Genomic DNA, 27,387 nt, shown 5'->3' with positions numbered 1-27,387 from the left:
AGAACTTTGACCCAATAGGTTTTAATTATTGGGACTATGTCAGAGCCTGGGAAAATACCATCCTCGACTTCCAAAATAAGAATCTCAAACATTCCTGGCTTATCTATTTCAAGAAAGCCACCAATTACTCTTTTCCAAATTGGTTCCACTCTTGGTGGGATTTCTTTGGACCTACAAAAGATATTTTTCTCCCCGAAGTACTGTAGGGATTCAAACTTTTTTCAAAAAATTGGAATAAAGATTTAAACAACTATCCGGTTAGTTTAAATTTTTATACAATCTTTTCGCTGTCTTGGATTTTTGCATGGCAGTACTTCATTAAAACCAAAAATATTCCTGAGCTCCACAAGCAAACCTCAATCAAATGGTGGAAAACCTTTGATGCTTCGATGGTTTCAAAAGAAAATATTGATCTTTGGTTCAGAACAAATCAGAAATATCTGAATCATGCAAGTCCTCGATAATTAAGAGTACTTAATTCCTAAGAGTCTGGTTTAGGTTTGTCTTTATTTTCACAACGAACTCCAAATCCAAATTGTTCACATAAGGTTCCTAAATCCCTTCTATTTTGGGCCTTTTCTTTTGAGTGTTGCTGCTGGATTTTGTCATCTTGGCAAATTTTAAGAGCAACTTTTTGGATTATAGCTATAAGCTGACCATAACTTAAGGTTTGGTAAGGGATTTCTTCGCATGGATGTTGACTCCTAAGTTTTTCCCTTACCTTGTCGCCTAAGGATTTGGGAAGACCTACAAGGAACTTTTCTTTCCAGAAGGCTTACTGACTGTCTTCTCTAGTGTAAACCCTAGTCAGGAAGGTGTCTTTATACCATCTAAAGTCTCCTAGAGATTTACACTTAAGGTTGGATAATAAGTCGCCAGACCTATCTTTGATCAAGGAGGGGTCTCCTATGAAGTGTTGGGCTATAGTGAAGATGAGAGTATTGACAGCATCAGATGTATATTCTCCACCTTCTCCCCTGATGGGGTTATCCTCATCATCTTGTTTGATGGCTGACAGAATTTGGAGTCTTTCATCGTCAGTGAGATAGTTATCCCACCATCATTTGAGTTGACCGCAGAATCCTGCTACGAGGATTTCTACAATTAAGGTTTCTGGACAGTTGTTTGAAGTGGAGTATGTTGTAGCAACCATTGTCATATTTTGGAGGATTTTGGTGATCCCATATTCATTTTCACCGTCTATGTTCCATTCATAGATATTGTTGGCACTGAAGCTCTTAAAATTAGAAGAATCCTTTTCTTCTAATAATAAGTCAGGAGCAGTAGCCCTATTGTAATAGAGTTTGGTTCCTTTTCTCCAATTGTTTCCTGGATTGTGCATGACAGGACTGATTTTAGGTGAATCTTCAACAGATCCTGTTGAATTTACTTCCTCAATGTTATTTACAGATGCTTCTGGTGTTAGTGGTGTATCTTGGACAACAGTATTGAGAAGTTTGAGTTGTTCAACTACCTTGCGAAGAAGCTTGTTATCTGCATCTTTTCCGGCTTGGGTATTTTGGAGATTTAGTTTAGAACCTTTCGTTAATTGGTAAGGTTTAAACAAGGGTTTTTCTTTGTGATTTTGTTTTTGAATTCCTGAGGTAGAGGGAGTTTCCATCTTAACCTTTCCTTTGTTCAAAAGTTGGAAATATGCCTCATCACCTAATTGTTGAAGGTATTTGTTTGTGTAGTTGGCCTGTTCCATGATATCTTTGATATCCTTCCATGTAACTGCTTCCTCACTTTTCGTTTTGAACGGGGATGCTAAGACACGAAGGTTTTGGGCATTTTTAACCACAAAAGGTGCCTTGGGAGGTACATCCGATTGTATTGTTTTTCCATCGCTTAGTTGCCAGGTTATGACATCGACTTGATAAGGGTAATTAATCCCTTTTTTGATGGTATAAGCATGGAACCAGTTGAAAAAAGGGATATTTGGTTGGAGAAGTTCAAGAAACCTATAGAATCGCTCTTAGATATTTTTTCTATTTTGGCCTTGGTAGTTTTTGAAGAACCATTCTCTTTGAGGAGTCCATTCCTCGGAATAGAAATCTTTTCTAAGAGATTCTTTATCAATAGTGAACTCTATGTTGATTGCTCCAATGAAATTTGGGGTTTCAATGGAGGAGTAAATTGGGGATAAAGTAGATCTCTGGTCATCATTATCCATTTGGTATGTTGTTTTTACCGGTGTTGTAGTCTCAAAACCAGTAAGGTGGATTGTAGATCCATCATGGGAGGGTTCAGGTTGAGCTCTACTGATGGAATTGGTCCGAGACATGGAAATATATCTTCTAGACATAGTAGATCTAAAGTCTTCTTTAGTTCTGATCGATCTAGGTAGGGAAAAGGAGTTTCTCCTATCAAAGACTAAATCAACCTGCCCAGTTTGGTGTTGGATAACATCACGGAAGTCAGGGGTGACAATAGGTTGAGCCGGTGTAGCTCTTTATATTGACCATTTCTCTGGTAGAGTGATATCATTCCATTGAATAGTTTTTGGGACGATAATATTAGCTTTTTTATTATCAGTGAGAAACAAAGTGGTTTCTCCAGACTTTTCACAACCTGTTTTAAGGAAATAAGATTTGATTGAGTTCATAACCTTATACTGAACTCTGTAGATTAAGGTCATTGGGATAGATCCTTCCTTCATATCATATCCATGAAGCTTGATGTTAAGGAATAGAACATCAAGAATGTTCTTGTCATCCAGACTTACTGTTAAGTCCGGGTAACAGTTGAAGAAGATTGGTCCATGACTCAAGCTAGATTCAATAGTTCCTAAGAGAGAGTCGTGAAAATTGTTATGTCTAGTATCTCTTAGACATAGAAGAACGACGACGTCTAGTGAACCTCTAGTAAGAGGTTTCATACCAATTTGAACACTACCTATGTGCAGGTAGTTAAAACCTTTGAGGATATGTTCTCTGATGCTTTTCTCAGAGAGCAGATGAATTTCTTCTTTTTGAATTTTGTATTTTTGTTCTACAGTTCTAATGACGTAATTTGATTTTTTGAAAAAGGATCCATTTGGTTTGTAGATCTCGTTATGAGATATTCTTGGAATTTCCCAATTATCAAGATCCTGATTAATGTCTTCAAAATGAATTTCTTCTTTGAATGATTATGAGATTCATTTTCATTGAGAGAAGATGAGGAGGGTTGGGAAGATTTGAAAGAAAGCTTGGAGAAGGAGCGTAGCATAATGAAAGACAAATCTTCCTTACCCATTAATATCATCGCCATCACTTGGTTTCATAAAAATAGTTAATTAAATTGGAATTATAAGTTATGTTCTGGGTTGTTCTTAATTCTTAGGCTGGAAATAAAGACAAGATCATACTAAAGCCACTCAAAAACAAGTGTTTAAACGGAGGAAATAAATATTGTTCAGATCTGTCAAATTTTATCTATAGTATGGCCAAAAAGACAGAGAAGCCCACAACAAACGGGGCTTACAGACAAATGCCTCCGCTATAGATAAAAATTCTAAATCGAAACAGTACTTAAGTCCCAAAGTGTACTCATAGTATAGATCCCGGTTCTTTCCAGCTTAAACATGTAAGAACAAAGAAGATAAACAACTTATATCCAAGTTACTCATCATATTCCTACTTCCCCATCAGGCTCTGATACCAAGAGGGGTTCGGAAGCAGATTTAAGGGGTTAGAATTAAAGCTAGTAAGAGAAGTAGAATGCAGCTAGACTGCAGAATATAAAGATTGACTGGAATAATAAAAAGCGCAGTAAGTAAATAAATTAAAAGGAGGCTCAGCCTTCCATTGACAGAATAAAATAAAGCAGGAGGCTTAGCCGTCCATTAAACAAGATTGCAGAAGATTGATATTATTGAAAACTGAAAAGTACTTGAAATTACAGAAACAGATTGAAAAACTGAAACGAATTGAAAAGAGAAAGCAAGAAGAGTTAAGACTTACAGTTTATCTCTCTAGGATCTGACTATCTCTCTCCGTCTAAAGTGTGCCCTCTAACATAAGAAGGGTTCTCTATTTATAGGAAAAATACAAACACTGTTTGAATAGTTCCGGTTATCGACAGGAACTGTTCGGTACTAACTACAGTGAAAAGTCAACTTTGCTACAGTAAAAAAGGTCAACTTTGCTACAGTTAAAAGTACAATTATTGAGATGAAAATCAAAGGAGATCTTCTTCACTGTCTTCCAGGCTGTCTGGGACAAAACTGGCGTCAGATTCTGATTGAGAGGGTATCCGATGCTTTTCTTTTTTCTGCAAAGGGTCCTTTGAAGAAGATGTTTGATTGTCTTTTGAATTATTTTGTAGTATTTGAAGGGAAACTTGGAGGCTTTTCAATAGACCTTCCTCTGAAGAGGCACCTGCGAGTGCTGCAGTGATGTGAGCCTTCTGGTTGAGCAGGAGGCAAGATTGAGGACTTGCATGATTCAGATATTTCTGATTTGTTCTGAAGCAAAGATCAGTATTTTCTTTTGAAACCATCGAAGCATCAAAGGTTTTCCACCATTTGATTGAGGTTTGCTTGTGGAGCTTAGGAATATTTTTGGTTTTAATGAAGTACTGCCATGCAAAAATCCAAGACAGCGAAAAGATTGTATAAAAAATTTAAACTAACCGGATAGTTGTTTAAATCTTTATTCCAATTTTTTGAAAAATTTTGAATCCCTCCAGTACTTCAGGGGAAAAATATCTTTTGTAGGTCCAAAGAAATCCCACCAAGAGTGGAACCAATTTGGAAAAGAGTAATTGGTGGCTTTCTTGAAATAGATAAGCCATGAATGTTTGAGATTCTTATTTTGGAAGCCGAGGATGGTATTTCCCATGCTCTGACATAGTCCCAATAATTAAAACCTATTGGGTCAAAGTTCTTGGAGAATTTCTTGGTTTTGTTGGGATTGCTAGCAAAGTCTGAAGGTTTAAGAACTCTCATGATTTGGAAAGTTGAATGGGTTATTAGGGATTCATCATTTTTGTCCCTAAAGTGTTTGATTGCCACACTATCTGTATCTACAAGAATAAACTCATAGAAGTTTTGGGTTTTGTTGTGGCTGATTGGTTCAAGGTGGCTTGATGTCGGAAAAACTTTTGAAGCAGTTTTATCGGCTACGAGCTCACCACTAGTTTGGTCCCAATACTCTGGTTCGATTAACATGACAAATTTGGAAATTGGTTTTTGGCTTAATTGCAACTTTGGTCCCTGACATTTACAAAAGCCACGATTTTGGTCCCTCACCTAATTTAATTACAAAAATCGTCCCTCACCTAACACTTCGTGAACAACGTTGGTCCAACCGTCAATTTTTTAACGGAAGAAGCTTACGTGGCGTCTGAAAGCTTGGGAAGGGTTGATTGGATTGGTTTGGGATTGGCTTGAATGACTTGGGATTTCTGGGTTTGGATTATTGTTTGGAGTGATGGTAGGTCTTGGTAACTATCATCATCTGCAATGCTAGCCCAAGTCTTTTTTGGAAGTGTGGTTAGACCTTGTTCTTGGAAGGCCTGAAGGGTTTGGATTGGGAAAGCATAGTCTTCCTTAGTTTGTTTGGATTGGACAAAGCTTTGGGTGGATAACCCAGATTGGTTTAGGGTGGATGACCAATTTTGATGTAAAGAAATATTCTTACCTCTGGATTTGCTGCTTCCCCTTCCTCTGGAGGAAGAGGTTCTGGTGGCCATATTAGCCTCTTCCCTGTAGATATTCACGAGTGAGATAGTCAGGGAGAGAGTTTGCTGAGCCTTTGATATATTCTATGTCAAAATCAAAAACACTTAAAATAGCTTGCCATCTAGCAAAAAAAAAAATTTGAAGCTAAATTTTTAACATCTTTTTGTAATATATCCTTGGCAGATTTACAATCTACGCGGACTAGAAACTTTTGATTTATCAAATCCGATTGAAATTTTGAGATGGATAAAACAATTGCTAAAACTTCTTTTTTGACAGTAGAATAATTCTGCTGAGCAGGGTTCCAGTGTTTTGAAGTAAAAGTAATAATTTGTTCTTTGTCTAAAATTCTTTGTTTCAAGATACCTCCAAAGCCAATATCAGAAGCATCAGTTTCAACAATTTTAAAAGCTTGGGGATTGGGTAAATAAAGACAAGGAAGACTTTTGACTTGAGCCTTTATTTGTTTGACAACATTGGTATGGATATCCGACCATAGAGGAGGATCCTTCTTGAGTCTATCATGAAGGGGCTTTATGAGGTTGCTGATCTGTGGGCAGAAATCAGCAACGTAATTGAGGCAACCCAAAAACCTTTGTAATTGAGTTTTATCAATAATTTGATCAGGGAATTTGTCTGTAAATTCAATGGCACGATTGATAGGAATTATAGTTCCTTGGTGGATATTGTGTCCAAGGAATCTGATTCTGGTTTGGAAGAGACTAATCTTTGATCTAGAAACAGCAAGACCATTTTTCTTGATAATGGAAATGAAAATGCTGATATGTTTGAAATGTTGATCAATGGAATGGGAGAAGACCAGAACATCATCAATGTAGACAATTGTAAATTTTGAATAAGGATTAAAAATATCATTCATGATCTTCTGAAATTCGAAAGGGGCGTTTTTTAATCTGAATGGCATAACATTCCACTCATATTGTCCAAAAGGGACAGTAAAAGCGGTTTTATACCTATCTTCTTCTTTGATTTGAATTTGCCAAAATTCGGATTTCGTGTCAAACTTAGAAAAGATTTTAGCATCATGTAGTCTTGCAAGAAGATCCTTTTTGTTAGGGATATGGTACCTATTCCAACCGAGGGCTTGATTAAGTGGTTTGTAATTAATGACAAGTCTGGGAGTTCCTCTTTCTATTTCAGCTTGCTTGTTAACATAAAAAGCTGAACAAGACTATGGACTCTTTCTTTTGCAGATTAATTTTTCGCTTAATAGATCATTGATTTCCTTGTGACAAAATTGAAGAAGTTCTTCGTTCATTTGGATTGGCCTAGCCTTGGTGGGAATTTTTCTATCATTGAAATCTTTTTCAATCTGTCTTTCTTTATATGAGATGACATTTAAATTCTTGATAATCGGAGGTTTGGAGAATTTGAAAGTAATAGGTTGTCCTAGATGTTGGACAGTAATGCCATCTTTAGTTGTCATATAAGGGAAGAGTTTTTTTATGAAGGGTGTTCCAATAATTACCCTGCTACTCAGATTTTTGACAAGCAAGAAAGATGTCTCTATTTCAAGGTTTTCATTTTGAATGATAGCCGAAGAGATTTTATATCTGATAATATGCTTAGAACCTTCAGCAGCACTGAGCTTTTCAGTAGTTTTTTCAAAATATTTAGTGGGGACAAGTCCTTCTAAAATGCAGCTGGAATCAGCCCCAGTGTAAAAAAGAGCTGCAATTTTAAAGCTAAAATCTCCTATGATGATTTTGACATCAATATAGAACTTTTGGATTGTAACAGTATTAATTATTTGCAAGAAATCTTCAATATCATTTTCAGGAGAATTGTTATCATCATCTTTAGGTAATTTAGATGTTGAAGGTCTGTGGTTTAAAGAATCATCTTCATACGATTTTTCTTCAATCCAACTATCTAAGATGAGTTGCTGACTGGCCTATTGTTGCTTCAGACTTTTGACTTTAATTTTTAAGTTGTTGACCTCCGATTGGAGATCTTGGATGGTAACATGCTTAATACTGGATCTCTCAAGCCTCTTAAAAGTTTCTCTAAGATTAAATTTATTGGTGGTGAGAGGACCCTTTGGAGGTTTGCTTTCTAAGGTAGATTTGAGTTTCTCAAGATATTTCCTTTTCTCTTCTAGGTCAGGAATGGCATTAATTGCTGTAAAGAGCAAATCTTGCTCATTGGTTAGGACATTAATAGAAGAGGAAGATTGGGACCAATCATCATCCTGGATGTTTTTAAGGTCTTCAGATTTGTCTGAATTAGGAGAATGTGATTCTTCCTCATGAGAAGATTGAAAAAGGAGATTGTTGAGTTTGTCTTCTAATTCAGGGTCAAGTTTAAGTTCAGAAATCTTTCCTTTGAGCCTACAGTACTTGCTATAATGACCAGACTTGCCACAGTTATAGCAGGTAATGGTTTTATTGCGAGAATTGTTATTATTCGCATAAGGCTTTTCACTAGGTTGAGTAGTTTTAGAATTAGGTTTAGGCTTCCTATTGTTGTAGGTTTGTCTAGGTCTTCTTCTATGCTGAGGTTTGGGAAGATCATGCCTAGGTTTAGGTTTGTCTTTATTTTCACAACGAACTCCAAATCCAAATTGTTCACAGTAGGATGCAGCCAGACTGAGCTACTTCCCCATTAGTCTCTTCCAAACCAGAATCAGATTCCTTGGACACAATATCCACCAAGGAACTATAATTCCTATCAATCGTGCCATTGAATTTACAGACAAATTCCCTGATCAAATTATTAATAAAGCTCAATTACAAAGGTTTTTGGGTTGCCTCAATTACGTTGCTGATTTCTGCCCACAGATCAGCAACCTCATAAAGCCCCTTCATGATAGACTCAAGAAGGATCCTCCTCCATGGTCGGATATCCATACCAATGTTGTCAAACAAATAAAGGCTCAAGTCAAAAGTCTTCCTTGTCTTTATTTACCCAATCCCCAAGCTTTTAAAATTGTTGAAACTGATGCTTCTGATATTGGCTTTGGAGGTATCTTGAAACAAAGAATTTTAGACAAAGAACAAATTATTACTTTTACTTCAAAACACTGGAACCCTGCTCAGCAGAATTATTCTACTGTCAAAAAAGAAGTTTTAGCAATTGTTTTATCCATCTCAAAATTTCAATCTGATTTGATAAATCAAAAGTTTCTAGTCCGCGTAGATTGTAAATCTGCCAAGGATATATTACAAAAAGATGTTAAAAATTTAGCTTCAAAACAAATTTTTGCTAGATGGCAAGCTATTTTAAGTGTTTTCGATTTTGACATAGAATATATCAAAGGCTCAACAAACTCTTTCCCTGACTATCTCACCCGTGAATATCTACAAGGAAGAGGCTAATATGGCCTCCAGAACCTCTTCCTCCAGAGGAAGGGGAAGCAGCAAATCCAGAGGTAAGAATATTTCTTTACATCAAAATGGGTCATCCACCCTAAACCAATCTGGGTTATCCACCCAAAGCTTTGTCCAATCCAAACAAACTAAGGAAGAAGATTGGTGGAGAATATACATCTGATGTTGTCAATACTCTCATCTTCACTATAGTCCAACACTTCATAGGAGACCCCTCCTTGATCAAAGATAGGTCTGGCGACTTATTATCCAACCTTAAGTGTAAATCTCTAGGAGACTTTAGATGGTATAAAGACACCTTCCTGACTAGGGTTTACACTAGAGAAGACAGTCAGCAAGCCTTCAATCGCTCTTGGATATTTTTTCTATTTTGGCCTTGGTAGTTTTTGAAGAACCATTCTCTTTGAGGAGTCCATTCTTCGTAATAGAAATCTTTTCTAAGAGATTCTTTATCAATAGTGAACTCTATGTTGATTGCTCCAATGAAATTTGGGGTTTCAATGGAGGAGTAAGTTGGGGATAAAGTAGATCTCTGATCATCATTATCCATTTGATATGTTGTTTTTACCGGTGTTGTAGTCTCAAAACAAGTAAGGTGAATTGTAGATCCATCAAATATATATATATATATATATATATATATATAGAAAATACCAAGAGAAAGACGATTGTAGTTTCTCATGCAATTCAACTCATTAACAAAGACTAAAAATGTAAAATTATTAAAGCATGTAAATGAAAGTCTTCAAGTCATCATTTTATTCTTTTATCAGTGTTGTTGTTCTCATCAAAACCTCGGCCAAAGTTGGATCAAATCACTTATCCCAACAAGTGGAAAGGCACATGTTGGTGACCCTTGTTTGTTCTTAAAAATTCAACTACTTCACAAAAATCAAAACTATTCTAAATTTATATTGAATTTATGAAGTTTCTTCATTCGTGCACTTGTGAGAGTGAATTGGCAGAGTAACTTATTTTCATATATTAACGCATTTAATATTTGATTGACTTCAATGGTATAATCCTCATTGCTTTTTCAATAATGTGCTCTGCTAGGTCTGCTTCAGCCCAAGCTTCTAAGGGAGGTTTGGGTCCCAACGCTGGAGACATCTCGTCTGGTGATGAGGAGGCTGAAGAAGATGAGGATCGTGAGGTTGGGTCGTTTAGGGAAGCTAGGGGTGCTGGCGGCTTTTCTCGGCCTTGTTACACCCTGTTTAGGCTCTGTGAACTACTTCCAGATTAGGGACCTGTTTCAGCAGCATGGGAAACTGACGAATGTTTTCCTTCAACGTAAGAGGAAGCATGGAAGAAAGTTTCGATTTGGCTTTGTTCGCTATGCTCTCAAGGAAAATGCTATCATAGCCATGAAAAACCTGGACGGGGTTTGATTGGGTGGTGCGTATTTATCAGTGAAACCAGAAAAATCGTTTGGCATGAAGAAAGAAGTTGCTCGAAGTGCTTCCTCTGTTCCTGATGCGACTGTTTCCGACGAAGCTTGCTCGTTCTCAGTTTCGTCAGAAAAGAGTGGGTGGCTCTTTGTCCTGAAGATCCTGGAGCGACGTGGTGAAGGGAGTCTCAGATGATCGTTCAATGGAGTTCTTGTCGTTGGACTGCGCAGTCATGTTTGTTGTGTTGGCTTGGGCGATTGCTGCTCGCCGGAGGAAAGGCTCTCCGATGGCGTTCTCTTCCCTGAACTGGGCGTCTCGGTTGGGTGGCTTCTCGCGATGATGATTTTCTGTTATTTCCAGAGGTGGCGGCTAGGTCTTGCCTGGAAGCTGCGTCGGCGTGCGATAGCTCTCCCACTTGTGCTGTTGAAGCCGAAGAGTTGCCGTTGTTTGGAGAAGATGGGTCGCAGGCTTTGGGTTTGTCGAGCGTTTATCTCTCTTCTTTACTGAGCAATGATGACAATTTAGAATGCTTTAATGCTCCTGTCCCTCAGCCAATTCATAATACTAGGCTTAATTATAGGCAAGGGTTGGTTTTTTTAGATTATGGTAATTTAAAATTCAAGTTTGAATTATCTGCTCCTCTAGGGACTAGGAGAAATTGGTGGGGTTGGTTTCATGAGCTCGTGATGCATCATCTTTCTCGCTTTTTTGCATCAAGCTCGTCGGTTGCCTCTCTTGCGCATGGTTTGTGCGCTTTGCCTCCTTCTTCTGAGGCTTGCTGCGGCCCTGCACCTTCTGCTCTCTCTTCTACAACTGTCTTAAGCTCTAGGGGCTCAGAGGAAGATAGTGCTCTTGTTCCTCCTTTCTCTGAAGTAGGAGCGTTGGGTTCTAAAGATCAGTTTTCGCTGCCGTCTTGCTTCGAGGAGGGCTCTAGCTCGGCTTCTATTGAGTTTTGTGGCGCTGTTAGTTATGTGCATGAGGTGGAGGAAGAAATTGTAGATCAAAATAATGAGGTGGTAGGTTCTTGGTCGGGTGATGAGATCAATGTTGAGGATCCCATTCTAGAGTTCTCCCCTCCGAGGCCCCGGCCTCGTGGTCGACCGAGGAAGATTTCAAAGAAGAAGGGTGGCTTGACAGGGTCTTCTCATAGGCCTAGAGGTCGGCCAAAGAAAGCTGCCCAGGAGGATTCGGTATCTGTACCTCCACCGGCGGATCCTCCTCCTCCCTCGGGCCCTTTTTTCACGCGCGCTAGGAAGGTTTGGATGGTAGGAAAACATGCGGGTTTGGAGTTCCCCGGCAGCGATGAAGAGGTCATTAATGGTTTGGCAGAATTCCTTAGAGTAAATGGGCCTGTGATGCCGTAGGGGTTTTGCTCCGTCTAGGCTTTTTTTTTTTGGCTTTTTGGGTTCTTTCAGTTGGTTTCGGGGTGTTTGTGTTTTTGGGTTTTTTCTAGTTTTTTATTTGTTGGGTGCTTTCCTTGTTTGGGTTTTTGCATTTTCTTTTGCCTCGTCCCTTCTTTGACGGGTTGTACTCTTTTTGTCTATGAATAAACTTTTTGTTCTCGAAAAAAAATATTTGATTGACTAAAACTCTAATAAACGGTATTAATTTTTATAATAAATATTATTTCATCATATGAAAGTCATGTACGTTGAATTTTCTATTTCATATTTATCGCATCAAGTAACCAATTTTCATCTGTTTAGGTTTCTCCTCCAAATTTAAAAATTATATATTTAATATGGAGCAGTTTCCTATGAGACAATCATGCTTGACTCGGTAAAGTTACTTCGAGTGACAAAGCTCACCTTTTGAGTATTAAATATGATTACATACCTAGGGGTGGAAAAGTGGTATGATGATGTTGGCTAGTGTAGGATCGCAAGTCGTTCATCAAAAAGTGGGTTGGGCAAGCTAGCCTACTTTTAGTATTTCGATTGAAAGTCCATGTCCAACCCATCTTTGGGTTGGCTGCCACAAAAAATAAAATAATTAAAAACATTTAAAAATGGAAAGAATTAGTCACAACTTTGAAAAAACTAAGACTAAACTAACTCCTCCGGAAGGACCATCCTGATGGGAAAGCGCCTGGGCTTGACGTACGATTTTCCAGACGTCATTACCTATTGCCAGATCGCGGCTCAAATCTTGGCTGGGAGGTCTTCTTAGCTTTTACGAAAGGAGGGTAGAGTCTGTGTTTGTTTGGTTCCTTTCTGCAGTTCTGGTGTTGTTGGGTGGGTTTAGTAGGCTCGATTTTTTTTTTGGGTTTTCTTTCGTGCTTGGCTTTGCGGGCTGGTTTTTCCCTATGGGCCTTTTTGGGTGGTTTTTTATGTCCTGGCTGAGGTCTTTTTCTAGGGGTTTTTTGAGGTTTCTTAGGTGATTCGTTGTTTTTTTAATCTCCTTTGAGGAGGGTGTATATCGTCGTGTTTATCTCCTCTCTTTTATATCAATACAATTTGTTCTTTCGAACAAAAAAAATTAAGACTAAAATAAAAAAATAAATAATATACAATTATAACAAATCTCGAGTTGAAAATTCACAATTCAAGAACAATTACTCAACAATGAATACTAACATTATCTATATTATATTATGTCCTAATTTTTCAAATAATGATCTCATTATAATACCAATTATGTTGCTGCAATTTAACTTAAATACACAGCCACAATTTATCTTTAATATTTTTTTAAACAATACAACCACACATCATCATATTTACCATCTTCATGATGGTCTAAATCTTACTGTTGTAATAAAATTTCAGTTTTTTTATATCATTGATGAATAATAATTAAATTTCAATAATGTTTAGTGTTTGGCTTGACGGGCTGACCCGACCCCACACACATTTATCCATTACCCAAAACAAAACGACAATGTGGCGTAATATGATCAAGAATTAACATAAAATTGTTTTACATTTCTAGTGTATGAAAATCATACTCACAAAATTGTTGTTTGACAAGGTTGTTCCCATATATATATAATATTGTACACGTATACAATAATATAATAATATAAGATATAATATACTATAATAATTTTCTAAATGTATAAAATTTAATTGAGGAGAGATTTTAAATTATATATTTTTATTACTCCAAAATACTCAAAAGGCCCCATGCATGATGTGTCGTGCCTGTCTCCGAGACAATGAAACACACAACACAACCTATTTCGCATCACACACGCCCCTCATTCTCCCTTCATAGTTTTCCTTCACCATTTTCCTTCACCAACACTCTCCTCCATTTGCCCTAACTATCATTCCCCACAAATTTTTCTCGCCATCACTTCCCACCATTTCTCCTATCCTCATCGAAGAAGTTCTAATGCAAGTTTGGCAGAACTGATCTACATTTTATGTAGTTTTAATTTCTCTGTAAGTTAATTTAGTATTCCGACATCTAATTCCTGGAAGTAGAAAGAAAACCCGAACCCTTTCTCTCTAGAAGTTGACATGCTTCCGAATGATGAACACACAAGCCATGAAGATGCTTGTAAGACCCAAAATTTTAGAATTAAATAAATAAATGATTCCCAGCTCACGCATAGGATTCTGTGTAAGCGTGAGAGGAACTTGACTTTCGTTTAATGTTTGGATTAGTATTATGAAGAAGAAAATGTTAGTAAACGACTAATTTACACTTAAAGACACGATGGAAACTAATTCCAAAAATCTTCAGAGAAATGTTAGAACTTCTCTTAATCCTTCCATGACAGGCGTTTCGATACAAAACCCTGGAATGTACGAACGTCCGATTCTAATTCTCGGAGGTTTGCTGAAACCAAAACCCTGATAGCTCAAGAAACCTAGAATAAACGGTTGATGAAGACTTTTCTATTCGGAGCTTCAAACGAAGATTCCACACGCGTACACTTATTTCTCTCGATGTTTCTAATCTTTCTTCAGAAGGAAGTTTTCTCATCCGACATCAACTGCAAAAAGTAGTTTTTCGGGTAAAATCGATTTACACCGACTTTGGATCGTTTGATTTAATTCCAAGAAACCTCTTTTGAGTTTTGGAATTCTGGCGCCATAACCTATCTTAGAATTCACAGAGGAATGCGCAGGAAAAATCGGAATCGCGAAATTTTCATTTTTCCGCATTTTCCAAAACCTATAAATAGCTTGAAAATGAAAAAAAAAAAAAATCACAAAACACATACACACGGTCGTGAGCAAGGAGGAGGAGAGGAGGAAAAGTGATTTTTGTCGATTCTTGCCTGATCGTCCCACAGTTCGTTGCTACGCGTAGGCCTCGAGGTACTGATGTTTTTCCTTACCTCTGATCGTAAATTCTGTCGCTTTTCTCTATGTCTTTCTGTGCTCAAAGTTTTGAGCTTTTTGTAAAACTGTCCAAATAACTTGATTTTAGTGTCTAAACTTATTCCCTACATGCCCCTGAGCATGTTTAGCGGATTACTTTTCGCCGAATCTCGTCGAATCGCCGCAGAACTTCAATTCTGCTCAAAAACCCATTTTTATGCTGAGGTTCCGCTTTTTAAATCAAAAACTCTCGACTGAGCTTAGTGTTAGTAGGATTAGTCGTCATAATCGCCGTTGGTGTCGACCCCATGTAATTTGTTTTTCGAAATTCTGATTTTGAGTTTCCGAGCTAAAAATATTGACCAAAATACCCCTGCGACAGTTTTCGACCCGATAATTTTTCTGAGAGTTTCCCTGGCCTAGATATCGCCTAAGAATACCTAGGAATCGATTTAGATCGAAGAAAAAGTTCGAAAACCCTATTTTTGAGAGTGGCCGAAATCTATTTGCTAGGGTACCGTGTCCAAAACTAATTTTTGGGTCTCTATGACCTGCGCCATTGCGTAGCTCTTTCAATTTTTGAAATTTTGGCTCCGGTTTCGTGTCATTCCGAGTTCTGTAGCTCGAGTGATGCTCGTTTTAGCGAACGAAGTCTCCGTTGTCAATTTGTGCCTAAATAGGAACTCTGAAGCTTTAGAGGCTTTCTTTACGCTTTCGATTAGTATTAGTAGATCGTGTTACTCCTAGTGAAGCTTGTGTTGATGAATGTGTTTTCCTTGTTCTAGGTTCACAACTTCCATGCCCAACTTCTACTCACGAAGGTAAGGGTAACTCAGTTTTAGAGCGTCATTTGAGTCTTGCCTGTTTTTATCGCACTGCCTGCGTTTGAGATGAAGATGTTTATATTGATTGGCACTGGATTGTGATTATTATGCTTGCAATGTTGTATGCTTGCTTATATTGACTGTTTCTGAGGCTTGTGCCAAATGTTTTCTGAAGGCTTCGGCCGAGTGAACTTATTGAGACGTGTGTCTCCGTTTTCTGAGAGGCTTCGGCCGTTTACTGGTTTCTGTCATTGAACTGTGTTGGTATGCAATTTAATTGAGTTATGTTCGTTGATAATAGGAATAACATGTGGTTACTCCGAATTAATCATTGGTTTGGGCATTGTTGTTGACTGACTTGGCATATAGGCTTTGGTCCTTAAGTGGCGATGAGGTGGGTGTGGTCCCACGTGATTGTCCCGTCTTTCGAGGCATTATAAAGTGGCAATGAGGTGGGTGTGGTCCCACGGGATTGTCCCATCTTTCGAGATGTTCTAAAGTGGCGATGAGGTGGGTGTGGTCCCACGCGATTGTCCCGTCCGGAGTGGCGTTAAGTGGCAATGAGGTGGGTGTGGTCCCGCGTGATTGTCCCGTCTTGAGAGACGTTGTTGATCGATCCATTTTGGTAGCAACATATAGTTGCATTATAGGGAACTAACACCTGCCCCTATATGTTGTTGGATTTTAATTATTGGTTTATTGATATCTGATTTGATGTTATATGGTTGAGGTTATTATTATCTGAGCTAATCTATGTTAAGTCGTTGATACATGAGTTGAGTTATGTTGCTAGGTTATTTACCATGCTAGGTAATTAAATTTGAATAGCATGATTTTCTCTTTTATACATGGTAATTGCATGGAGTTAACCCTTTCTATTTGCTACTTGTTGTTTGGGCGCTTAACGCTATTAGGCGATGGAGAGCCTTCCGCTGAAGCTTAGCTGTTTCGAGTTGAAGATCGTGACCGTGGGCGGTCGAATAATGGTGGATGAAGCAGTTGCTTCTCCCTTTTTGGAGGACTGTGTCTGAGTTTCTTTTTCCATCTGAAAACTCTGTTGTTTAAACCTTATCTTCGCCACTTGTCTAAGTGAGCGTACTTATTTTGGAAACTTGCTTATGATATTGTAAGACACTATTATTATATGTCGGGAACGGGTTGTTTAATTAAGACTATGTTATGTATTACAACTGTGTTTAGTTGTTTTGAAAAGGAAAAAATTATCGTGTTTTCTTAGGATTACGAAATAGTCCTTAGACTTTGTTAGGTTACTAATGTGACTCCTCAGTTGAAAAATTGGGGCGTTACAATGCTCACTCCAATTCTGAACGTCCTTATATAAATGCAGATTGCACAAATTATATTATGACCGATGAGGTAAATATTTTGTTTCAATACTATAGTTGTAGTGTCTCATGTTTATAGGGAGCAAAATTGATAGTTTCTGCTGATACAAATATTTGCATCTCGTGATGCCTTAGTTATTGGGCCTGAAATGTGGCAAAAAAAGGACTTTATTGTTGTAATCACTAGATCTGATTATGGAAGCAAGTCCTGAAAAGAATTTGTGAATTTTGGGTGTGAGAGGAATGAGATTTAATTCATAGACTATGTATTCATGTCATATGTTATTATGTAGAAATTACAAATGATTGAACAACTATATTTTTGTATTTGACAATTTTATTGTTCTAATTTTTGGAGATGCATTGTAATTTAAGCATATTTGAAACACTTTATATTTTTGAACAAGGTTGTTGTGAAACAAGGTTACTATCATGATTTTCACACTACCGAATTCTAAAACTCGGTGTGTCAGTTACTTGTGTATTTTGTTTCTCAATTATTGTGTGCACACGATTGCATACTGTGTTCTAAATCCTAGTATGTTATAAGAACATTACTAGGTTCTAAAACCTGCGATGTCTGGTGTTGGTCATTTACCGGGGATTTGAAATTTCGGTACGTAGGAGGTTCGGAAAGTAAACTACTGGATTTTCAATTCATGGTATTATTTGGGTTGTTGTTTCAGGAACTTAGGTTTTCTTAATGTTTAAACACAACACAAACATGTTACTAGGATTTAAAACTCGACAATGTTAGTGTGTACTACCGAATTTTTAAAATTTTGGTAACATTCAAAGTGTATTTCGAGAACTTAAGTTTTGTTGAATATATCTATTCAAAAACTATACCGAAAATAAGAACCATGAAGCTAATGTGTCTTTTAACATACCGAGTTTTAAATCCCGCTATGTGTGAATTCTAAATAATAATTAGTTTTAGTTGTCATTTTGTAAACATTCCTCAACTTTTGATTAGTAATCAAAATAAAAAATATTATTGTTAACTTTAATGTATAAGAAATTGGTTGTGTTTGTTTCGTCTTTTTGACAGTCATTCTTGGTCCTCCCAACAGTGGTTCTTTTGGGTTTCCCCTTTTTCTTGTTTTGGTTTGTTTGGATTTAGTTGCGTCTGTTTCTATTTGGGTTTCATGTCTCTGGTCATGTTCTTGGAGCTTGTTGGTTTTGTTCCTCTGTGGATTTTTGAGGGGTCGGTTGCTGTTTGTCTGATTTTAGCCTCGTTTGGGGTCTTTTCTCCTTTTGGAGTTAGGCTTTGTACTTTTGTCCATTCTGCAATTTATCAAATTTCTATTTTCTAAAACAAAAACTGGAAAATAGTACAATTAGTTATAAATATAAAAATTATTGTTGACTATCTAATATTGTTATTAATGTAAAAGTATTATCATTATTATTTAAACTTCTTCTCAATTTAAAAATTAAAATAATATTAATCAAATGTAGTAATTAATATAATAAATAATAAAGTAGGTATAGTTTTTTTAAGTTTTCAATTTTATTATTGCTTAATGTATTGATTGCAAAAGTTCAACTTGGTAATGTAGATGATCATTTTTTAAGAGAACTAAAGTTTTATTGAATGCATGGAAAGAAAAGAAAAGGGGATTAACAGATGAATTTAGCAATCTAGCAACCAACAAAGCTGTTCAGAAAATACAAAGTATTAGGGTGATTAGACCCTGTTTAGCAAGGAGATTAACAAATGAATTTGCTTCATGAAAGATATGCCTAATTTCCAGGCAATTTACAATTGGAATCAAAGCATCAATCTGCCTCAAAATATTGACTAATTTCCAGGGTTTATTCCACCTGTTATTCACCCACGCCACTACCATTGTCATGTGCAAGTGTTTTTACTTATGTATTTAATACCAAATGTTCTATCCAAGAACATAGAGATGAGGTATGGTACCCATAGTGAAAGGATCATGATATGAGAATCTATAGAGAGTTTAGAGCGTAACCGCTTAGAGAGAGAAAGTAACTTAATTTCAAGCTTTTATTTCTCAAATAAGCTAAGAGTCCTTTACAATTGGTAACCGTCTCCTATTTATAGATTTGGGGAATGGGCTTGGCACCTCTAATTTCTCTTAATGGGCCAGTTGGGCCTCCCGGGAGAAGGCCCAATATCTTGGCTTGCACGTTGCCCTGGGATGGCGCGCCTGGGCGAGGGACCCTAGGATCTCGCCCAGTCCACAAGACAGCGAGCTCGAAGCATGAGAGCTGAGTGTGTCTTTAAGAAGAAACCTGAGGTGACGATCATGAGTAAACTAACTAATGCCAAAGCCTAATTACTTAAATCAATTGCCAACATGGCTTGTCAACTAGAGCCTAAGACTAATTTTTGGTTCTCTTAGCAAGTTTCTTCGACCCCATGAGTCCACAAGTGGGCTCGTGGCAACAGTGCTTGGCTCCCTCGCCCTTCTTCAGCAGTGATCGCCATGGACCATGATGGATTGACGCGTGTGAGCCACATGCAATGTACTGAAATAATACAAAAAGCCAACGAATCCGTAAAATTTCAACCATTATCTCTGATATGTCCCTTCAAAACATAATAAAGCCTTTCAATTTGAATTCAAACCAATGAACTTCAGTCGTTGCAAATTTTCATTTAATGTGTTGCTCCCGTTCCCAAGTGTAATCATTTCATCTTGCCACGATGGGGCTCGATTTCCCAATTGGTACTCACCTTAACTTTTAAATTCCCCCTTACCCTGTCATTCACCATCTATTGCCAACTGCCCTCATACTTGCTCCTGGCTATCGTACCGGCTTCCTTCAACGACTCTGCAATCCCTGACCCTTCTTGCTCCCCTTCACACAACCTTCTTCCGGTTAGTTCTTCGTCCCCTCTCTCTTCATTTTTTATGATGCCCTCGACAGGGACCCTTTCCTCTATGGAGGAAATCAAAGCTCATCGCTTGGAAACCTTCGCCACTCTTCCTTCCCCTGTCCAGGATGCTCCTAACCAAGGAATCCTTGACCAGCCATCAGAGCTTTCCACCAGCGACTCTATTTCCGACCTTGCTCGCAGGGCTGACGGTCTCTGTAGCACCGGATGCCGGGACCAAGACCGCCCCTGGCAACACCACGCGTCCAATAACCCCAAGTACTCCCATTTCTTCTTCGTATACGAGTATTTGTTTCTTGATCTTGGCGTTAAACTCCCTTTCTCCCCATTTCTCACACAAGTGCTGCGTGATGTCAATGTTTCTCCTTGTCAACTTCACCCCCACGCCAGGACCTATCTGAAGTGTTTCGAAATTCTCTGCAGTAGTGTCGATGTAGCGCCTTCCCTTGCCCTCTTTTCCCTTTTCTTTGAAGTCGATTCCCGATCTCTAGGGTCCCACGACTTGGTTGTTCTGGCGCCCCGACCGGGTCGAGAACGGTTTGTTCCATTCCAAGTTGGCTCCGAATCCTGCTTAGCCCGCCGGTACTTTCGGGTCGTTGTTCATCCCTCTTACCCCTCGGCATTCACACAGAAAGAAGGGAAAGCCCTCTTCCCTCTTTACTGGACCCAATGTCCTAAGTCCATGGTCGATCCCCCTAAGGCATTTCCCTTGCCCACGTTAATCTCGGGGATGCTGTGGAACAAGAGAAAAAGATGTGATGTTAATTTATTTTGAATAATTGTAATGCTACTTCTTTTGCTTTGTTTGATCGTTATCGTTGTATTTTCGACTTTAGTTAATCAATTCAGTTTTATTTCCTATGTCTGTTTTAACGCTTCTCGACGTTTTCTCTCGCTTTCTGTTTTAACGCTTCTCGACGTTTTCTATCGCTTTCTCTCGCACCCCCTTTAGTTTCTTTGTCTCTGAATTACGTTCGATGACATTGGTGGTGTGCTGGGTTTAACAAGGACATTTGCTCAGTTTTTGAACTGAGGATTTGTTCACGCCATGTTTCTCGTAAGATCAGGTATGGCCTGGCCAGCTTTTCTTGGCGAGGACTTACAGTTGCTAGGGTCCCAATGGCCATATAGGTTGCCCGAGACTTAGCCTAGTTAGGTTTGCTCGCCCATGTTTCAGGGAGGTTGTATGGATAAGAAGCTTATCCGCACACATCGGCAACGAGTGACGACAAGTTGCGTCGGCTTTTCCGGAGCGATCCCCATACATCAAGGTCGTGTTGGTATCGTCACCTTCAGGAAATTTTTCCCACCTAGCTCTTTCCGCAATTCAGTGTGATTGAAATAGCTTGATACAATTTTTGTATTTTCAATCAGACGTTATGTCAACAAACTTCCGAGATGGAGAACAAGAACGTGTCTTTGTTTTTACTATTTAGGCGTTTTTGCCAACAAACTCCCGAGAGGGAGAACAAGAACGTGTTTCTTTGTTTTAAATCCGACAATCTTCATGAGTCGCACTTAGCTGCTCGCCCTCGTGCCAAGTCGGGCTCTTCCTCAATCTTCAACTGTAATAGTACCTCAAGCTCGCCGCATTCCAAGACCGCACTCGCCTCCCATCTAAGCTCTCAAGGTAATAGGGCCCCTTTCCCAATACCTTCAAAATCCTGTAAGGGCCCTCCCAGATCGAGTTCAACTTGTTCCCCGTGTTCCCGGTTCGTTTCTTAAGCACCAAATCTCCCTCCTGCATCACCCTTGGGCGAACCTTCGTGTCATATTTCGCTGCTTCATCGCGGCCTCTCTGATACGAGCTCTGTCTCGCGTTTTAGATAACAAGTCTAGTTCCACTGCCATGTTGGATGGGTTCTCGCCTTCAAACTGCGGTGCTGTCCTCCAAGAGCTGTTGTCTATCTCCACGGGCAGCATGGCGCCCGCCCCATAGGTCATCCTGAAAGGAGTCTCCCCTGTGGTTGAATGTTGCGTTGTGTTATAGGACCAGATCACCACCGGAAGTTCGTCCAACCAAGCTTCCTTTGCCTCGAATAGTCGGCGCTTCAAACCCCGCAAAATTACTTTATTAGCTGATTCTGCTTGCCCATTGGTCTAAGGGTGCCCCACTGAAGAGAATCTTCTCTGGATACCCATTTCTTCACAGAATTCCCTCGCCTGATTATTTGCAAACTGCGTTCCATTATCTGAGACAATCGCCCTTGGGACCCCAAACTGACACACGATTCCTTTCCAGTAGAAGTTTACGATCTTGCCTGCGGTAATACTTGCTAGGGGCTCGGCCTCTACTCACTTGGTGAAGTAGTCCACCGCCACGAGGATGAACTTCATTTGTGACCTGGCAGTTGGGAAAGGTCCGACAAGGTCAACTCCCCACATGGCGAAGGGCCATGGCGAGTTGATCATGGCCAGCTGCTCTAGCGGGGCCTTGGGTAAGTCTGCGAACATTTGACACTTTTCGCATTTCTTAACAAATTCCGCACAATGTTTTCTTATCGTGGGCCAGTAAAATCCCGCCCTAAGGACCTTGCTCGCTAGAGATCTTCCTCCTATGTGGCTGGCGCAAACCCCCCCGTGAACCTCCGCCATAACGCTCTCATATTTCCCGGGCGGGAGACACTTTAGGAGGGGCGAGCTAAATCCCCTTCGAAAAAGCGTTCCGTCAAGCAGTGTGTAATGCCCCGCCTCTCGCCTTTGCTCCTTTGTGTACTTCACTACCCCACTTGGCTCTCCCGCCAAGATGTCCACGATGGGGTCCATCCAAGTCTCTTGGCGGTCAACAGAGGCTACCAGCTCTCCCTCTATGCTTGGATTGGCGAATGTCTCCTAAATCACACTCCGATTATTTCCGGGCTTCCGGGTGCTTGCTAGTTTTTCCAGGACATCCGCCTTTTGATTCTGCGTTCTCGGTACGAACTCAACCACTACCTCCCTCAATCGACCCATCAAGAACCGAACACGTTCCAGATACTATTCCCGACATGTCTTTGTGACTCCAAGCAAAAAGATCCTGATTTTTGCCCAGTAGCTTCGATAACCTATGTTCTTGATTCTCAATCAACCTGGTCCCTATTTTGAGGACTTTCTCGCCAAATTTCAGTTCCTTAGTTTCTTCGATTGGTGTGGGCCTGTTGACGCGCCTTTCGCCTCTCGGATCTAGGTTTTCTTATGGCACATCGACCTCGTTGCATCGGTGTCCTGTTGAGGCATTCTTTATCCCATATCGTTCCACCGCGTTGCAATAGCATTCTCTTGCACTTTTATGGTCCACAACAACTCTCCCAATTCGCCCATCTGGTAACAGATACTTGACTGCCAGATGTGTTGTTGAGATCACGGCGCACAAACGGTTCAAGGTATTCTGGCCGATTATCATGTTGTAGTATCCTACCGCTCCCAGGATTAGGTATCGTACCTTCAGCGTCTTAGCGTCCTCACACTCACCAAATGTAGTATCAAGGTCGAGGACGCGCCTTACCCATACTTGTTCGCCCTCAAACCCCACAAGAGGCCCTACGTAGGGAGTGAGGTCTCCTTCGTTTAAACCGAACCGATCAAACGCGTTACCGTAAATAATGTTCACCGAACTTCCTTGATCCAGAAGAACTCGTTGTACATTGAGCCGGTTGACACGGAGTAAGACCATAATCAGGTCGTCTAGGTGCGGCTTTATTCCGCAGAAGTCCGCGGACGAAAATGTAATGTCTGGGTGTGAAAAACCGAAAGGAATCTCCGTTACCGTGTTCACCGCCCTAGCGTATCGCTTTCTTGCTGCACTAGTGACTCCACCGCCGCCAAATCCTCCTGCGATCGTACTCACTTCTTTAGTCGTTGAGGCCTTATCGCCTTGAGCTCTAATAGGTCCCCCTACTGCTATCAGCTGCTCAACCGCGCGCTGCAAATCGTGACATTCCTCTGTAACGTGGCCTGTTGCCCAGTGGTAAGCGCACCATTCTTCCCTATCCTGTTGCTCCAGGCGGATATTAACGTCGCGAATTAACCATCTCCAATCTCTGTGAGCGTCCAGCGCCTGAAATGATAGCAGTTCACCTCCTGATTCATCGCGCTGCCTTCCACATGCGTGACGCGATGGCGGACCGCACGCGTGTCCCCGCCTTCCTCCACTTCATCGACGATGTGTCTCCATTAAGCTTCACCAGCAAACAAGGAATTCAACCAAAAATCTCAAGAATTGAAGAGAATTGCACGGAAAATCGAACTTCTCTCAACCAAATCACAATCCACGTAGTTCGGGAATCGAAGTCTACCGATCCCCACAGACGGCGCCAAATGTTCTATCCAAGAACATAGAGATGAGGTACGGTACCCATAGTGAAATGATCGTGATATGAGAATCTAGAGAGAGTTTAGAGCGTAACCGCTTAGAGAGAGAAAGAAACTGAATTTCAAGCTTTTATTTCTCAAATGAGCTAAGAGTCCTTTACAATTGGTAACCGTCTCTTATTTATAGATTTGGGGAATGGGCTTGGCGCCTTTAATTTCTCTTAATGGGCCAGTTGGGCCTCCCGGGAGAAGCACCAATATCCTGACTTGCACGTCGCTCTAGGTTGGCGCGCCTGGGCGAGGGACCCTAGGATTTCGTCCAGTCCACCAAACTCAAGTCTCATTTACATATATACAAGAAATTAAACTTGTGCGTTGCACGAGATTGTTTTAAGTTTTATATGTTAAATTTATTATTTGTAAAAATAATTTATATGATATTATAAGAAAGTTATTAAATAGTAGACGATTAATAAAACGATAAGTATATAAAATGTAATTACATTAAGAGTGTTTAGTAAAAATTTATCATACACTATCTTTTAGCATATTAAGCATATTTTTCATTTTATTTCATGAAAAATATTTTCAATTCATTTGGTAATATTGTTCTTGCATGAGAATATCAAATCTACTTGAATTATTAATTGACCGAGAAAGATGTGTATTTTGCTTGATTGATGAGTACGTACTATGTTAAAAATATATGTAATGATATTTAAATGTATAATGAACTTTTTTTCCTTGTATAAGTAATAGAGATGCAATCTCTATAATAAGTAAAAGAAAAAACATATATAATTAGAGTTGAATAACTTAGTGCGTGTTTCTGTAAACTACATTTTGGTTTTTGAAGCAATATTTTCAGTTGAAATTTTATGTAAATGTGTACTAATCAATATATTTTAACAGGTAATTAAATTATTCTATTGATTTTTTTATAATTAACATGATATGAATTTTATTTTATTCATATCACTTAATTTTTTAAACTTAATTTTAAATTTATTTAAATTATCTATTATCATATTGAATAATATAAATTTTAAATAGAAAAATTACTATGTGATAACTTAACCATTAATAATAAAGTTCCCATGTGCTTTCTTCCTTTTAATAAAGTTTCTTTTGCTGTCAAAAAGAAAAACTTAACCACTAATAATAACTTAGTAAAAAAGTTATGAAAATAACGATATTAAAAGAATTATGTAGTGATGACAATATGTATTTAATTCAAAACCTTAATTCTCCTTTACACACAACACAGATATATATATATATATATATATATATATATATATATATATATTGATATTGATGTCCATACCATAGAAAACAACAACCTCACAATAATACAAGTTAGACAACCATAGTTGATTTAAATGTCTTTTTTTTTTGCTTCGGAAAAACCTTAAATGTCTTTTTTAAACTGCACTACTACATTTTTCTTAACAACACAACAAAATTACATGCGGACAATATATTCTCTTACATCAAAGATAGTTATACCCAGGCCCCAAAGTGATTCAATTTTCAAATTCCAATTCAAAACCTTAGATGCTCTCTTAAGATGTAGGTATATCCACTTTTCCATCACCATCACCATCATAACTCTTAGGATCTTACTATTATTATTTTTATCATATTATATTTTTTATAAAATTGATAAATACAAATTAATAATTGATAGTTAATAATTATAACGTTTGGCAAGATGGGCTAGCCCAACCCGACCAATATTGACCCATCGATTCAGTAGGTTGAATACACCCTACCCCACATATATGGCATAGTGTGATTGCGTATCAGTATGAAACAATTTTATAGTAATAACGCATGAAGGTTATACTCGTAAACGTGGTTCTTAACGTTGTTGTTTATTTTTTAAAAAGTAGAAGTATATTATATGAAGATGAGGAAATAAACAAGTTGACAAACTTTCTCAAAGGGACCAAAACTGGAAAAACTAAATAACAACCAACACCAAAAGCTTAAAAAACAACCAAAGCAAACAATAAAAGCCCCCGACATTGTTAAGTTCAAACGTTGCATACATCGTCTATCATGTTTTGAATGATAACAATTTTCAAGGAGTGATAACAATGCTATACTCAAACTTTCAATGTGATAATTTCATTTTCAGGAAATATCATTCATGAATCACATTCGCATCGTTTGATGACAAAGTACAAGACTACAATCAATGCTCAATCAGTCAACATACAAGAAAAGACAAAGCGACGCAACATACTACACAAGCCGAGAAAAGAAAAATATGTGGATTGTCTGACCAAGCAAAGAAAGAGAAAGATCAAAGCGTCAAAGAAGAGTACCTAAGCAAAAAGAAGTCTAATATGTTGATCAAGAACAGAGATAAAATCACGAAGACGAGAAGAGTTAAAAGCGTCAGGATAAGCCATGCAAGAAATGACAACGCCCGTCAAATCTTATCCAAACACTTTGTAGTTCATTGCGCTGTAAAAGTCTACAATCCATCTTGTGAGAAGAGAATCATGTAGAGCCAAACAATCTTGCAAAAGATCATAGGAGAAGTCATGTAGAATATTTATTGTGGGAGAAGTCTTGTCTAATACTTGTTAGGAGAAGTCCTGGATAATACTTAAGAGAAGTCTTGTAGAATACTTGTTGGGAGAAGTCCTGTCTAATACTTGTTTGGAGAAGTCTTGTCTAATACTTGTTGTAGGAGAAGTCCTGTCTAATACTTGTTTGGAGAAGTCTTGTCTAATAATTGTTGTAGGAGAAGTCCTTGATACTTGTTAGTGAAAATCTTGGTGGTGCCAAGAACTGGACGTGACCTTATCGTTTGCGGGTGAACCATGATATATCGTCGTGGGCTTATCATGTTTTACTTATCTGCTTTCATATCCGCTGCATCAAACGATTGCGAAAACTTTTTCAAAGCTTATAATCATTTGAAAACTAAAGTTTTTAGTGAACACAATTCAAAACTCCATTTTTTGTGTTACTTTTTACGATATCAAGCACAAGCCCCCCGCCAGGAGAAAAGTCCGGAAAAGAGAATCCTCAAACAACCTGTAGACCAGATAAAAAAAGGAACGAGAAAAGGGGGCAGAAACAGAAATGTAACACAAAACCCATAAAAAACCAGGAAGAACCCAACCTAAAATAAAACGACCTAACACCGAACAACTCCACTAAGGATCGCCAAAGAGTCTCGGATGATTAGCAACAAGGTGGTCATCCAAGCTCTGGATGGCTTCCTCTTCAGAACCGACGAGGACAACACCTAATCGTTTGGCAATCAAAAAGTCCTTCCGAGCTCTCGTCAAAGCCCAATCAGAACCACGAGCTTAGGGAGAATCAAAGAAATGCTCATTTTCGGTGAAACCTCAACCA

Source organism: Lotus japonicus, chromosome 4 (assembly GCF_012489685.1).
Source record: "Lotus japonicus ecotype B-129 chromosome 4, LjGifu_v1.2".
In the NCBI taxonomy this organism is placed as follows: Eukaryota; Viridiplantae; Streptophyta; class Magnoliopsida; order Fabales; family Fabaceae; genus Lotus; species Lotus japonicus.
The sequence above is the reverse complement of the archived record's forward strand: the minus strand, read 5'-3'. Positions refer to the sequence as shown.